We start from the raw sequence: 12,867 nt of genomic DNA, 5'->3' as shown, positions 1-12,867 counted from the left end.
TTGTGTATGTTGCTCTAATCCCTATTAATACACCAGCTCATTAGAATCTGATAATTAATTGGTAGTTGGTTTATTATTGTCACATATACTGAGTTACAGTGAAAATCTTTGTTGTGCATGCCATCCATACAGATTATTTCATCAGGTCAGTTAATTGAGGTAGTATAAAGGAAATGCAGTAAGAGAATGCAGAATGGTGTTACATCGACAGTCTTTGTGATAGTGCACCCTCTTACGTACATTTCTCAATTATTTTTAAAGACCTACAGATTAGGATCAGCACAATAATGTAGCACATAGTGTAATGCTATTACAGCACCAGCAACTGGGGTTCATTTCTGCCGCTGTCTGTAAGGAGTGTGTACGTTCTCCTCATGACAGCATGGGTTTCCTCCAGGTGCTCTGATTTCCTCGCAGTCCTTGTTATTTATACATTTATTATAAATGCTATTGTATTTCTTTATCTTCCTGCAAGAAAATGAATCTCAAGGTAGCAAACAGTGACAGTGATAATACATTTACTTCGACTATGATTTTGTCTAATGATCTGCCTGCACAAAAGCAATCACAGAGTTAGCCAAAAGTACCTTTAAGAAAATAGTTCAGATAGTTTGCAACCAGAAAGATACATTGAGCAGGGCAGGCACTATTCCTATAGAGGCCTTACCCAAGTTAATGCACAAGCCAGTATCTGGCTGGGGACCATTCCAGAATGATTTCAACCCTTAAGAGCATACGTCCCATCACAGTTAGATTAGGGGCATCACAGTAACATGGCATGAAGGCGCTAGTGACCCTGGTTCAACTCTATCAGATATCTATAAGGAATTTGTATGTTCTTCTCATGAACACATGGTTTCTGCTGGGTGGTCTGGTTTCCTCCCACATTCCATTTAATAGGTTAAACGGGTGTAATTGGTTGATGTGGGTTCATTGGGTCGGAAGGATCTGTTACCATGCCGTATCCCTCAATAAATAAAATAAAGACCAATTTATTCTAATGAGAATGCATTATGATATTTCCACTTACCAGAACCAGAGGAAGAAAAAATATGTGAAGCCAAGATCTTCTGTTAGCTTAATTATGAACTGTATATTATTCCCAGGAAATTATCTCCGAATGTGTTCCAACTGCCAGTTTTGAATATACTGTGGGATGAAAAAGAAAAACAAAGTAAACAATCTCTTCTCTCATGTCAAAAGGTTGCGCAGGTTGACTGTGTGGATAAGAAGGCATATCGTGTATTGGCTTTCATTAATCATGGAATTGAATTTAGGAGCTGAGCGGTAATGTTGCAGCTATATAGGACCCTGGACAGACCCCACTTGGAGTACTGTGCTCAGTTCTGGTTACCTCACTACAGGAAAGATGTGTAAACTATAGAGAGAATGCAAAGGAGATTTACAAGGATGTTGCCTGGATTGGGGAGCATGCCTTATGGTTGAGTGAACTTGGCCTTTTCTCCTTGGAGTGACAGAGAATAAGAGGTGACCTGATAGAGGTGTATGAGATGACGAGATGCATTGATTGTGTGGATAGTCAGAGGCTTTTTCTCAGGGCTGAAATGGCTAACATGAGAGGGCACAGTTTTAAGGTGCTTGGAAGTAGGTACAGAAGAGATGTCAGGGTGAGTGTGTGGAATGGGCTGCCGGTGATAGTGATGGAGGCGGATACGATAGGGTCTTTTAAGAGAATCCTGTATAGGTACATGGAGCTTAGAAAAATAGAGGGCTATGGGTAATCCTAGGTAATTTCTAAAGTAAGTATATGTTTGGCACAGCATTGTGGACCGAAGGGCCTGTATTGCATGGTAGGTTTTCTATGTATCTATGATCTCCCGGGACATATTATACAATTATAACATTTTACATTAAAAACTTTTACCAATGTAGCTGCATTAGAAACCCACATGATGACTGTATCATGAAAACAGACCCTTCAGCCCAACACATCCTCACTAGCCATTTACTCTGATGAGGCCACCCATTGGTTGGGTTAACCATGGATATCATGCTACAGAAGCCTGGGCAGTACAATTATGGAAAGCAAACTGTTGACCATGCAGCTGAATAATCCAAATGAATGGCAGAAACTGATGCAGTTTGGCACCAGCAGCATTGCAGGAGTTACCATTCAGCATTGAACTCAACGTAGGACTATCTTAGGGACTCCAGCTCCCGATTTTTCCTTGGGGTTTACTCCTGAAGCCTTCCCTGTGAGTGGGTATAGCCGCAAGGCAGCAGAGGTTTGAGATCAGAGCTTTCCTTCTCCTAGATGAGCTGCCAACCACGGCTGACGAGCCCCATTTGCCCAAAGCAACCGGCTTTAAGGAGCCAGTGACCTGACTTTGCCCATTCTCCTGTCAGTAGAAACAGTTCCCCCCAGCCTTAGTAGCTAAGCCACACATCAAGGCCAAGAGCTGAACTTAGTTGTCAGTGGCTATTTGAGACACACACTATTGGGAGCATTTAATATCCACTGGGAGCTTATCCTCACTACCTCCCTTGGCTATGACAATCATAAGGAATCAATCATTTACTTTAATCCTATGTTAATTCTATTTTATTCTTTCCACATTACCATCAAATCCTAACACTCACGTACATGTGATACAAGTTGAAGATGACTACAAATTAAAGTAATATTGATTAGGGTGTAAAAGCAATGGTAAATATCATTTCTCAAGTGCATGTTATAAGTTACAATCATCTCAATAATTTAACACGCGAGTACAGGGCTTAGGCGAGTGTTCAGTAGGGCAATGAATTGGTTATTGCCTTCTTCAGTATCAAAGTCAAATTATCAGCCAAGTTCCTATATGTTACTACATAAGTGACAAACATCATTCACCAAAATCTTGCTTTGAAGTACAAATTCTTAAAAGAAACCATATCTTACTATAAATACAAGCCTGATCCAGTTTGAGAGTCAGAGGTCTACAATCTATATTATGACTGATCCATTATTATAGATAGAACAATCCATTATAACCATTCAGATATAAAGGATAAACAAGTACAACTTATTTAAGAGATATAACTATTCCAAACACTGAAATCAATAAGTGATACCATAAATACGCAAAATTAAAAGAGGAAATTCAAAGACTATGGAACATGAACAAGGTATACATTGTCCAAATAGTAATATCTACAACTGGTATCATTCTAAAGTCGTTACATTTAAACAATTAGGCCTACACAGCAATATTTATGTAAATCTTCAGAAAGTCACAATTCAAAACACCACTAGAATAGTCTGAAGGTCCCTAGCAATCGAGAAATGGGTGTGGCTGTACCTCAGGATTTATCAGCTTGAGCTGAGAAAAAATAAAAGTACAATAATAATAAATAAACAATAAATGTTGAGAGCATGCAAAGAAGAGTATTTGAAAGTGAGTCTCTATGTTGTAGGAACATTTCAGTGATGGGGTTGAGCGAAGTTATTCCTTCTGGTTCAAGGGCAATAACTGTTCCTGAACCGGCGGTGTTGAGTCCTGTGGCTCCTGCACACTTTTGTTTGGTGGGGAGGACTGTGTGTTACAGTCCTGAAGTTGCCATGTCATCTGATTACAGTCAGATGGTAATTACATAGGAGTATCCCAATGAATGAACAGGAATCCTGTGAAGTTACACACCAAGTAACCTGTCTCCTGCTGAATAAATACCAGCCTTGCACAATTATATAACAAGAAATGAAAAAATGCATTAATACAGCATCTCAGGTCTCTATGCAGTTCTTTGGGGAAGGTCACAGTATAATGTTGACAGCAGTACAGATTTTGGGCAAGATTCCAATCCAATGCCCATGGACACTCTCATGCGCATGTACACAGGCTCCGTGGTGATAGTTCAAGGATCAAGGATCAACTCCATTCACCATACACATTTACATGTATTGGGAATTTGTTGTGGGGTGCTGGCATGACAGGCATCCAAAACCAGCAACATACAACAATTATGAACAATAAAGAATGATGTATAAATATAAGATTAGAGGTTAAATTCCAGATAAGGAATTTGTACGTATATACCAGCAAGTGTTTACAATGTAAACAGCATTATAAAATGTGGGTAAAGTATCTACAATACAGTGCAGTGACTGGGGAGTAATAGATAAAAAGAGTGGGAAGGGGGGGGGGGGCTAACTGAACTGATTGATCAGTCTGGTGGAAGAAACTTTTAAGGTGGTGTGAAGTTTTAGTCCTATTGAGCTTTCCAGAAGGGAGGTTTAGGAAAATTTGCAGGCTGGGTAGTGTCCACAGTGACTTTTCTTGCCCACTACTCAGGACAGATTTTTGCCCTCCTTCCCACAGAACTGCTTTATTACTATTGGCCAGAAGAAGATTCAATATTCAAGATTATTACTGGAATTGGATGCTACAGTAGTGTAGTGCTTAGTTAGTTCCTCTCCTCGGGCAGCAACCTTGCAGTTTCTTTAGCATTTGTCTATGTTTTTTTAAAAATGAGGCCAAGTTGTCAGCTCAATGCTCAACCCAGCACACAGATGGAAAGCATGCAAAGAGCGAGATGAATTTGACATGGGACCTCTCCCCTCATTGTGGTTTGTACGACACTATTACAGCTTGGGGTGCCAGAGTTTGGAGTTCAATTCTGTCATCCATTGTAAAGAGCTTGTACATCCTTCCCGTGAAATGCGTGGGTTATCTATATTTGCTCTGGTTTCCTCCCCAAGTCCAAAGATGTACTGAGTAGTTAATTGATCATTATAAATTGTCCTGTGATTGGGTTACGGTTAGATTGGGGTTGTTGGTGGTTGCTAGGCAGCACAGGCCAAGGGGCGGGAAGGGTCTATTCCGTGCTGCGTCTCTAAATAAATTGTCATTTGTCAGAATACAAGTGTAAAAGAGAATGAAATGATTGTTGCTCTGGATCCAATGCAGAATAGACAGGACAAAATAAACATAACGAACTCAATAAAAAAACAAAAATACAATAAAAAATTTTTTAAAAGCACAATGTTCAAATATCTGTTTGAATGTGGCCATACATATGTAAGATTAGCTTATATACACATACTGATTATATGTACATAAAGTGACACTAGGTGCAGGAGTGTCTGTACACAAGGTGACTGACAGAAAATGATTAGGTGACAAGAAACATTCTTAGTCGCAAAGGACAGAAAATACACAGTTCTCAAAACTGATTAGGAGAACCTCAATGTTTTGATCATGTGTGGACAGGACGGATATCTCCGGGGTCAAACACCATAGCATTCTTCCATCTTTTGTTACTGGGTGATCCCTACACAGAGTTACAGTGCGATCCCCGGATCTACTGCTCAGTCGCTAAGTCACGTGCTGGAATCATATCTTACTGGAGAGAGAGGGGAAATCAAGATCATAGCGGTAGAGTTTTAAAGTATGTGGACATCCATTTAAAGAGCAAACGGAAGGGAACTTTTCTGAAGTTCAGCAGTCTTTAGAATGCTCTTGGCCTCAGAGGTATTGAATATTTTTAAAGCCGTGAGGAACTTAGTGAGGGGAAAGGAATGTGTTGCTCCAGACTTCCGCATCCGCAGTCTCGTGGATCTATATTTTTAAGGTAGAAACATAGAAAGCCTACAGCACAATACAGGCTCTTCGGCCCACAATGCTGTGCCGAACATGTACGTACTTTAGAAATTCCTTAGGGTTACCCATAGCCTTCTATTTTTCTAAGTTCCATGTACCTATCCAAGAATCTCTTAAAAGACCCTATTGTATCCACGTGCCATGTGAGTGAGACATGTTGTAGGAGAGTTAAAGGTTATGGGAAAACAACAGATAATCAGAGCTGAAGGCAGAATTAGATCACCTGTGTTCTTTTTGAATGGACACTTCCTGCTATTTTCTACATCTACCTCCACTCCAAAAGAGGAACTCCCAGTAGCCAAACATTTTAATTCCGATTCCCAAACCTTTCCGACATGCTGGTCAGTGGCTCCCTCTTGTGTCATGATGAGGCCACCCCCAGGGTGCAGAAGCAACAAATTATATTCCGTCTGGGGAGTCTCCAACCTGATGGCAAAAATATCGATGTCTGCTTTCAGTTAAAAAAAATTCCCTCCCCCCTCCCCTCTTCTTCTGTTCCCTCTCTGGCCTCTTGTCTATCACCACCCTCTGGGTCCCCTCCTCCTTCCTCTTCTCCAATGGTCCACTCTCCTCTCCAACCTTGACATTCCTCACCCATCTGGCTTCAGCTATCACCTTCTAGCTATCCTCCTTCCACTCACCCGCGCCGCCCCCCACCTTTTTATTCCGGCATCTTCCCTCTTCCTTTCCAGAACTGAGGAAGGGTGTCAGCCTGAAACTGTTTATGCGTTCCCATGGATGCTACCTGACCTGCTGAGTTCCTCCAGCAATTTGTGTGTCGTTTCTTAAATTCGTATCTTTTACACTAACATTTACATACAACATGGTTGTACCACATCTGGTTTACATCCGCTCTCCTACCAATCCCATTCCCCCAGTCACTTTCCTGTAGTCTATGCCTTAGCACCTGCCCACCCAACTACACCAGAGGAGCTTACAGCAGCCAGTTAGGCTACCAAGCAGCATGCCCTTGGAATGTGTGAGAAAGCTGAGCCAGGTGGAAACCTTGTGGCTGGCACGGACAAGTGGGCTGAAAGGCCTGGGTCACTGCTGTAGGACTCCATGTCTACAACAGTGCTGAAGGCGAGGATCCAGCCTGGAATACTGGAGCTGTGAGGTAGAAGCACTACCCGCCCTGCCTCCCTGCCTCCCACATACTGCAGCCACTCAGCCTGAAAGCGCCAACACTCACAGTAACACAAATAAGAGAGAGCTCCAGGTTTTGTGAACACAGAGTGACTCTTAATGTGCATTAAGTAGGCTTTAGTGGACTGCTGTCTGAGAAGCAGCCATGCCAGTCCCTTCCTGTTCCAGCCTTCCGAGAATTAGGATGACCCAGATGTGGAAGTGATCGAGTCCTCACTCCCCAGACAAGGAGCCTGCTGTTTAATTACAGTGAAATTTGGCTTACTGACATCCTGTCAACTGCCCTTGCCTGCTTTCGTTTCGCAATTACCTGCAAGTTAAAGGTCACTGTGATGGATTCCAGATGGTTAGAAATCAGACAACCAGTCCCAAATGGCAGTACGCCCTCATTTCCTTCCCAGTCCGGCAACTCTGATAGCCATTGTGCAACGGTATCAACATGAACGTAATAGCTTCCAGCAACATTTTCTTGCTGAAACATCACCCACATCAAAGTGTAAGCATCAACTTCATTTTCTTATAAATCGCTTCTCCATGGGCAAACAATGATGGTGAAAGCAATCTGAAGTTCAGCTGAACAATAGCCAGATTATGTGAAGCTAGGCTCCATCCCACACAAACACTTAACTTTGAAAGGCTCCCTCCCAGCATCAGTACAAAGAGTCGTCTCATAGGTTTCACTGTATTTGTTTCATTCATTTCTTCCCAAATAAATAGAGAATAATCCTTACCCTGCAGAGTAAACTGTGAGTAACCCTTACACTACAAGCAGGACTCTGTGAGATAACCCTTACTCTCCAGTATAAAGGGTGAGTAACCCTTGCACTGTTCAATAAGTAATGAGTGACCCTTGCCCTACTAGCAGGAATTTTATACAGTGAATGCACAAAATGGTGGAGGAACTCAGCACATTAAGCAGCATCTATGGAGGTGAATACAGTTAATGTTCCAGGCCAAGAACCTTCTTCTTGAGTCTCGATGAAGGGCCTTGGCCCAAAATGTCAACTATTTATTTTCCACTATAGGTGTTGCCTGACCTGTGAACTTCCTCCAGTATTGTGTGTGTTACTGTACATTTCCAGTTTCTACAGAAACCCTTCTACAGTAAAACTGTGGCAACACCTACATACTCCAAGTGTTTGGCCACACTTGGAGCATTCTGTTCATTTCTGATCACCTCATCAAAGGAAGTGGAAATTTTAGAGAGGATGCTGAAGAGATTTACCAGGATGCTGTCTGGATTAGAGAGCATGTTTTCCCAGTAAAAGTTGGACGATCTCCAGCTTTTCTTTGAAGCGAAGGAGGATGAGAGGCAACTTGTTAGAGGTGTATGAGAGGAAAGACAGACTGGACATCCAGCACCTTTTTCCCAGTGTGGTAATAACCAACACCAGAGGGTATCTGTTTAAGGTGAGTGGAGGTAAGTTTAGGGGAGATGTCAGAGATAGTTCTTCTTTAAAACAGAGTGGTAGATGCCTGGAACACACAGATGAGGATATGGTAGAAACTGATATAATGGGAACATTTAATAAACTCGTAGATAGGCAAATAGATATTAGAAAAATGGGCTGTGTAGGAGGAATGGGTTAGACTGATCATGGTTACGGTTTATACTGATCGGCACAACATAATGTGCCAAAGAGCCTATTTTTATGTTTTTGTTTTATTACAGCGGGTAATCCTGCCCTATCCCAAGAAGTGACTCTATACAGTTAAGCTGTCAGTAACCCAATCACTGCTGAATAATGAGCTAACTTGCTGAATCTGCATCAATTCTGTCCTGTTATATGGTAATCAACACGTGCACAGTTGAATAACCATTACTTAACATCATGGTAACCTGTTTCAATATCTCCTTCTAAGATAACAATAAAATAGCTGGTAATATAAACTAGCAAAGTTCAAAGTAAATTTATTATCAAAGCACATATATGTCACCATATACAGCCCTGAAATTAATCTTCATGCCTGTATTCACAGTAAATACAAAGAAACACAATAGAATCAATAAAACACTGCAAAGATGAACAACCAATGTGCAAAATACAACAATTGTGCAAATATAAAATTATTTTAAAAATCAAAATAATAATAAATAAGTATTGAAAACATGAGTTGAGGCTAGAATACTTTGATTAAATGAAAGAGCGGGTTATGGTTTCAACAAAACACTTCTTTAGCAAGTTCCACACTGAACAAGGTGTTACCCAGAGGGTAGTTGGTCAAAGAACCATTTTATAGTGATAAAACAACAATTAGTTGCGACTGATGTAACATGTACCACATACATGCATGCAGTGCTGAATAAAGGGTATCGTCCTGCTCCCTGCCTATTAATCTTTACCTTGAATAAGCATGAAGCTTGTACAGTTACACAGTGAGTAACCCCACTGAATGAACAGGCATCCCATGAAGTTACACACCAAGTAACCTTTTCTCGGCTGAATAAATAACAAACCTTGCACAATTCTATTACAAGAGAGAGGACAAGTGTATCAGGGCAGCACCTCTGGTCTTCCCAAAGCTCTAAGCCAGGCATGGGCAAACTACGGCCCGCGGGCCATATGCAGCCCGTTAAGCTTTTTAATCTGGCCCGCAGAACTTAATGAAATTATATTAATAAACCTTGTTAACGTTTTTTCCCTGCAATTCTGGCGTTTTCCCAATAGATGACGCACTCTATATACATTGACCTTTGTTGAGGTGCAGCGTATTACTCCACATTTGCGCTTTACTCTTTGTTCGGCTCGACCTATTTGTGTGAACAGGCGTTCAGCGTCATGAACATCAACAAAGCCAGCCACAGATCCAAGTTAACTGACCAACACCTCAGATCCATCCTGAGAATCGCCACAACAAAACTAAACCCAGACTTTGATGCGCTGGCTAAAAAGGGAGACCAACAACACTGTTCCCACTGAAATTAAAAATAAGTTTCTTCGTTGTGTTATGTAAAAAATGCATTTGAAAATATTGTTTTCAATAAGCCTTACATGTTACATGTCATTTCTGTTAAGTGATGGACATGAGTAGTGCGCAGGTGCACGTACGTTCTCAAAATAAAAAATGCGCTCCAGATCAAATAACGCGCTCCGCATACTGGCGCGCTATCACTGTTCTGTCTTTGTGCTGGTCGTTGTTGAGTTTTGGCACAGGGGACAATTGAATAAGAAGGAGCAGGACAAGTAGACCTGCATCTCCTACCGTTTTTGAAATAAAGACAGTCAGGAGGAGAGTGATGATGATAATATCTTGAAGGATAACAGAATTTTCAGTGCTTTAAAATAATAAATGTTACTATTAAAAAAAGCTGTATTTTATTCATTTAATTTTCAGTGTTTTAAAAGTCATTTCAATAAATAGCTAAATACCATGGGACCTCAAAGACAGATATTTTGTTGTAATGCATTTGTTCACTTTCAATTGAAATTAAAGCACATGTTTTCTACATATCCCATGATATTTTATTTTCTCTTATGAGGTGTATTACCAAAACACTCCATCTATCTGCTCCTGGTCAAATTTTAGAACCCTTTGTGGCCCACAAGTCAAAAAGTTTGCCCACCCCTGCTCTAAGCAGTTCTTTGGAAATGGTCGATTTATAATTTCAGAAGCAGTAAAGATTTCCAAACCTCTGCCCATGGACATCTCAGACTGATGTACATAGACTACGTGGTGATATTTCACTGAGTAGAATGTTTATTCTTGGACCAAAGTCATTAAAATAGAATGTCCAGCATGTTTATATTTGAGATCAGAATTTTTTAATGCCAGCTCTCTCAATTCAATTTAATTCAAGTTTAATTCATTCAACCGTACATGAATATGCGTGAACACAGCCAAACAAGACAGCGTTGCTCTCTATAAGATTTGTTCATTATATAAACATGGAGCAGTAGAGGATAGGAAAAGGCCCTCCAGCTCACTCTGTCTGTGCTAACCTGGACATGATCCATAATGCTCTGTATCTTGCTGGTTCATATGTCCCTCTGAATACCTCTTCAACATTACCTTTATATCTGCTTTCAACACCTTTAGCACATTCCAGACATTTAGCACACTCTGTCAAAAACTGCTTCATAAATTTCCTTTAAACTTTCCCCCCTATCTCCTTAAAGCAGTGACCCTAGCAATTCCACCCTGGGTAAAGAACTCAATCTACCTTATTAATGCATCTCGTAATTTTATTAAGTTCTATCAAGTTGCCCCTCAGCCTTTGATGCTCCAGAGAAAACAATCCAGGTTTTCTTAAGAAGAGGCCATCCTCAGGGTGGAGAAGCAACACTTAAATACAGTCTGGGTAGCCTCCAACCTGATAGCATGATTATCAATTTCTCCTTCCAGTAAAAATATTTTTCCCTCCACCTTCCCTCTTCTATTTCCCATTGTGGCCCCTTACCTCTTCTCACCTGCCGATTACCTCCTCCTGGTGGCCCTCCTCCTTCACTTCTACAGTCCACTCTCCTCTCCTATCAGATTCTTTCCTCTCCAGCCCATTACTTTCCCTACCTACCTGGCTTCACCTATCACCTTCTAGTTATCCTCATTCCTTTCACCCCACCTTTTTCTTCTGGTATTATCCCCCTTCCTTTCCAGTGATAAAAAAGGGTTTCAGCCCAAAACTTCACCGTTTATTCATTTCCATGGATGCTGCCTGATCTGCTGAGTTCCTCCATCATCTTGTGTGTGCTGCTTAGGTTTATTTAACCTCTCCTCGTAGCTAGCAATCCGTCCACCCAGGCAACATCCTAGTGAACTACTTCTGCACCCTTTCCAAAGCCTCTACATCCTTTCTGTCATGCATGCAACATTCCAAATCTGCCAATATTCCAGAAGATTTACCCAGCTGTAACAGGAATTCCCTACTCTTATACTCAATACCTGTCAAATATGCCATTTCAGACACAAGAAAATCTGTAGATGCTGGAAATCCAAAGCAAAATACACAAAGTTCTGGGGGAACTCAGAAGTTGGGCAGCATCTATGGAAAAGAGTAAACAGTCAACATTTTGTGCTGGGACTCTACTTCCAGAAGAAAAGTTTCAGCCCAAAATGTCGACTGTTAACTCTTTTCCCAAGCTTGCCATTTGTCTTCTTTACCGTGCTACCAATCTCTCTCTGTACATCAATGACCCTAAAGGTCCTGCCATTTACTATGTTAGTTACAATTGGCCTCCAAAGTACATCACCTCACACTGGCCCAGTTGCCATTTCTCAATTCACATTTACAACTGGTTTATATGCCATTAAATCTTCTGACAATCTTCCACAATTCCACCAATTTTTATGTAGTATACCATCTCACAAAAGAGATTAGCTTTATTTGTTACATGCGCATTGAAACATTAAAACATACAGTGAAAGGCCTCATTTGCGTCAACGAGCAACATAGCCTGAGGGTGTGCTGGGGGCAGCCCACAAATGTCACCATGCTTCCAACGCTAACAAAGCATGCCCAACACTTAGTAACCCTAACTCATCTGTTCATTGGAATGGGCGAGGAACCTGGAACACCTGGAAGAAACGCAAGTGACCATGAGGAGAAAGTCCTTACAGGCAGTGGGGAGAAGTGAACCCGGAGCTTCAGATCGCTGGCACCGTAAAGCATTACACAAACCGCTACCTTACCGTGCCAATCTACTAATCATCTCACTTACACATTCATCCAGAGCACTTATATGTAAATCACAAACAGAGGTCCCAGCCTTGATATTTGTGGAACACCACTGATCGCAGACCTCCAGTCCAAATAACACCCCTCCACCACTACTCTCTGTTGTGTATGACCAACCCAATTTTGAACCCAACCTATGGTTCCCTTGTGCTGTAATCATCTGGATCAGCATACCAAGTTGGACTTTGAGGGAGGCTTTTATAAAGTCCATGTATAAACATCCACCCCCTACCCTCATTAATCATCTTTGTCACCTTCTTCAAAAACCCAATGAGTTTAAATTATACATTACTTCTGTTTTGGAGTCTTCTTGGTGTTGCTGAAATATTGACAACCATTCTTGTTTGGCTGAAATCTCCTGAAAGTGAAGATCAGTTGCCGACTGCATGATCCAGAAAGGGAAAAGATATCAGGGCGTGACAGAGCCTTTTCACTTTCCAAATGGCTGAG

At 41.2% G+C, this 12,867-nt stretch overlaps 1 protein-coding gene across 1 annotated transcript in view; it reads right to left on the bottom strand.

The window, feature by feature from the left end:
- Window positions 1-12,867, bottom strand: part of LOC132381067 (neurofascin-like) — a 275,421-nt gene that overhangs the window by 148,623 nt on the left and 113,931 nt on the right. The window contains exon 2 of the mRNA XM_059950244.1: window positions 1,031-1,149. The gene's annotated coding sequence lies outside the window, so the exon portion shown is untranslated. The remainder of the gene's footprint in view (window positions 1-1,030; window positions 1,150-12,867) is intronic.

Source organism: Hypanus sabinus, chromosome 25, assembly GCF_030144855.1.
Source record: "Hypanus sabinus isolate sHypSab1 chromosome 25, sHypSab1.hap1, whole genome shotgun sequence".
NCBI classification, from domain to species: domain Eukaryota; kingdom Metazoa; phylum Chordata; class Chondrichthyes; order Myliobatiformes; family Dasyatidae; genus Hypanus; species Hypanus sabinus.
Note: the sequence above shows the minus strand (reverse complement) of the source record. Positions and strands in the feature narration are given on the sequence as shown.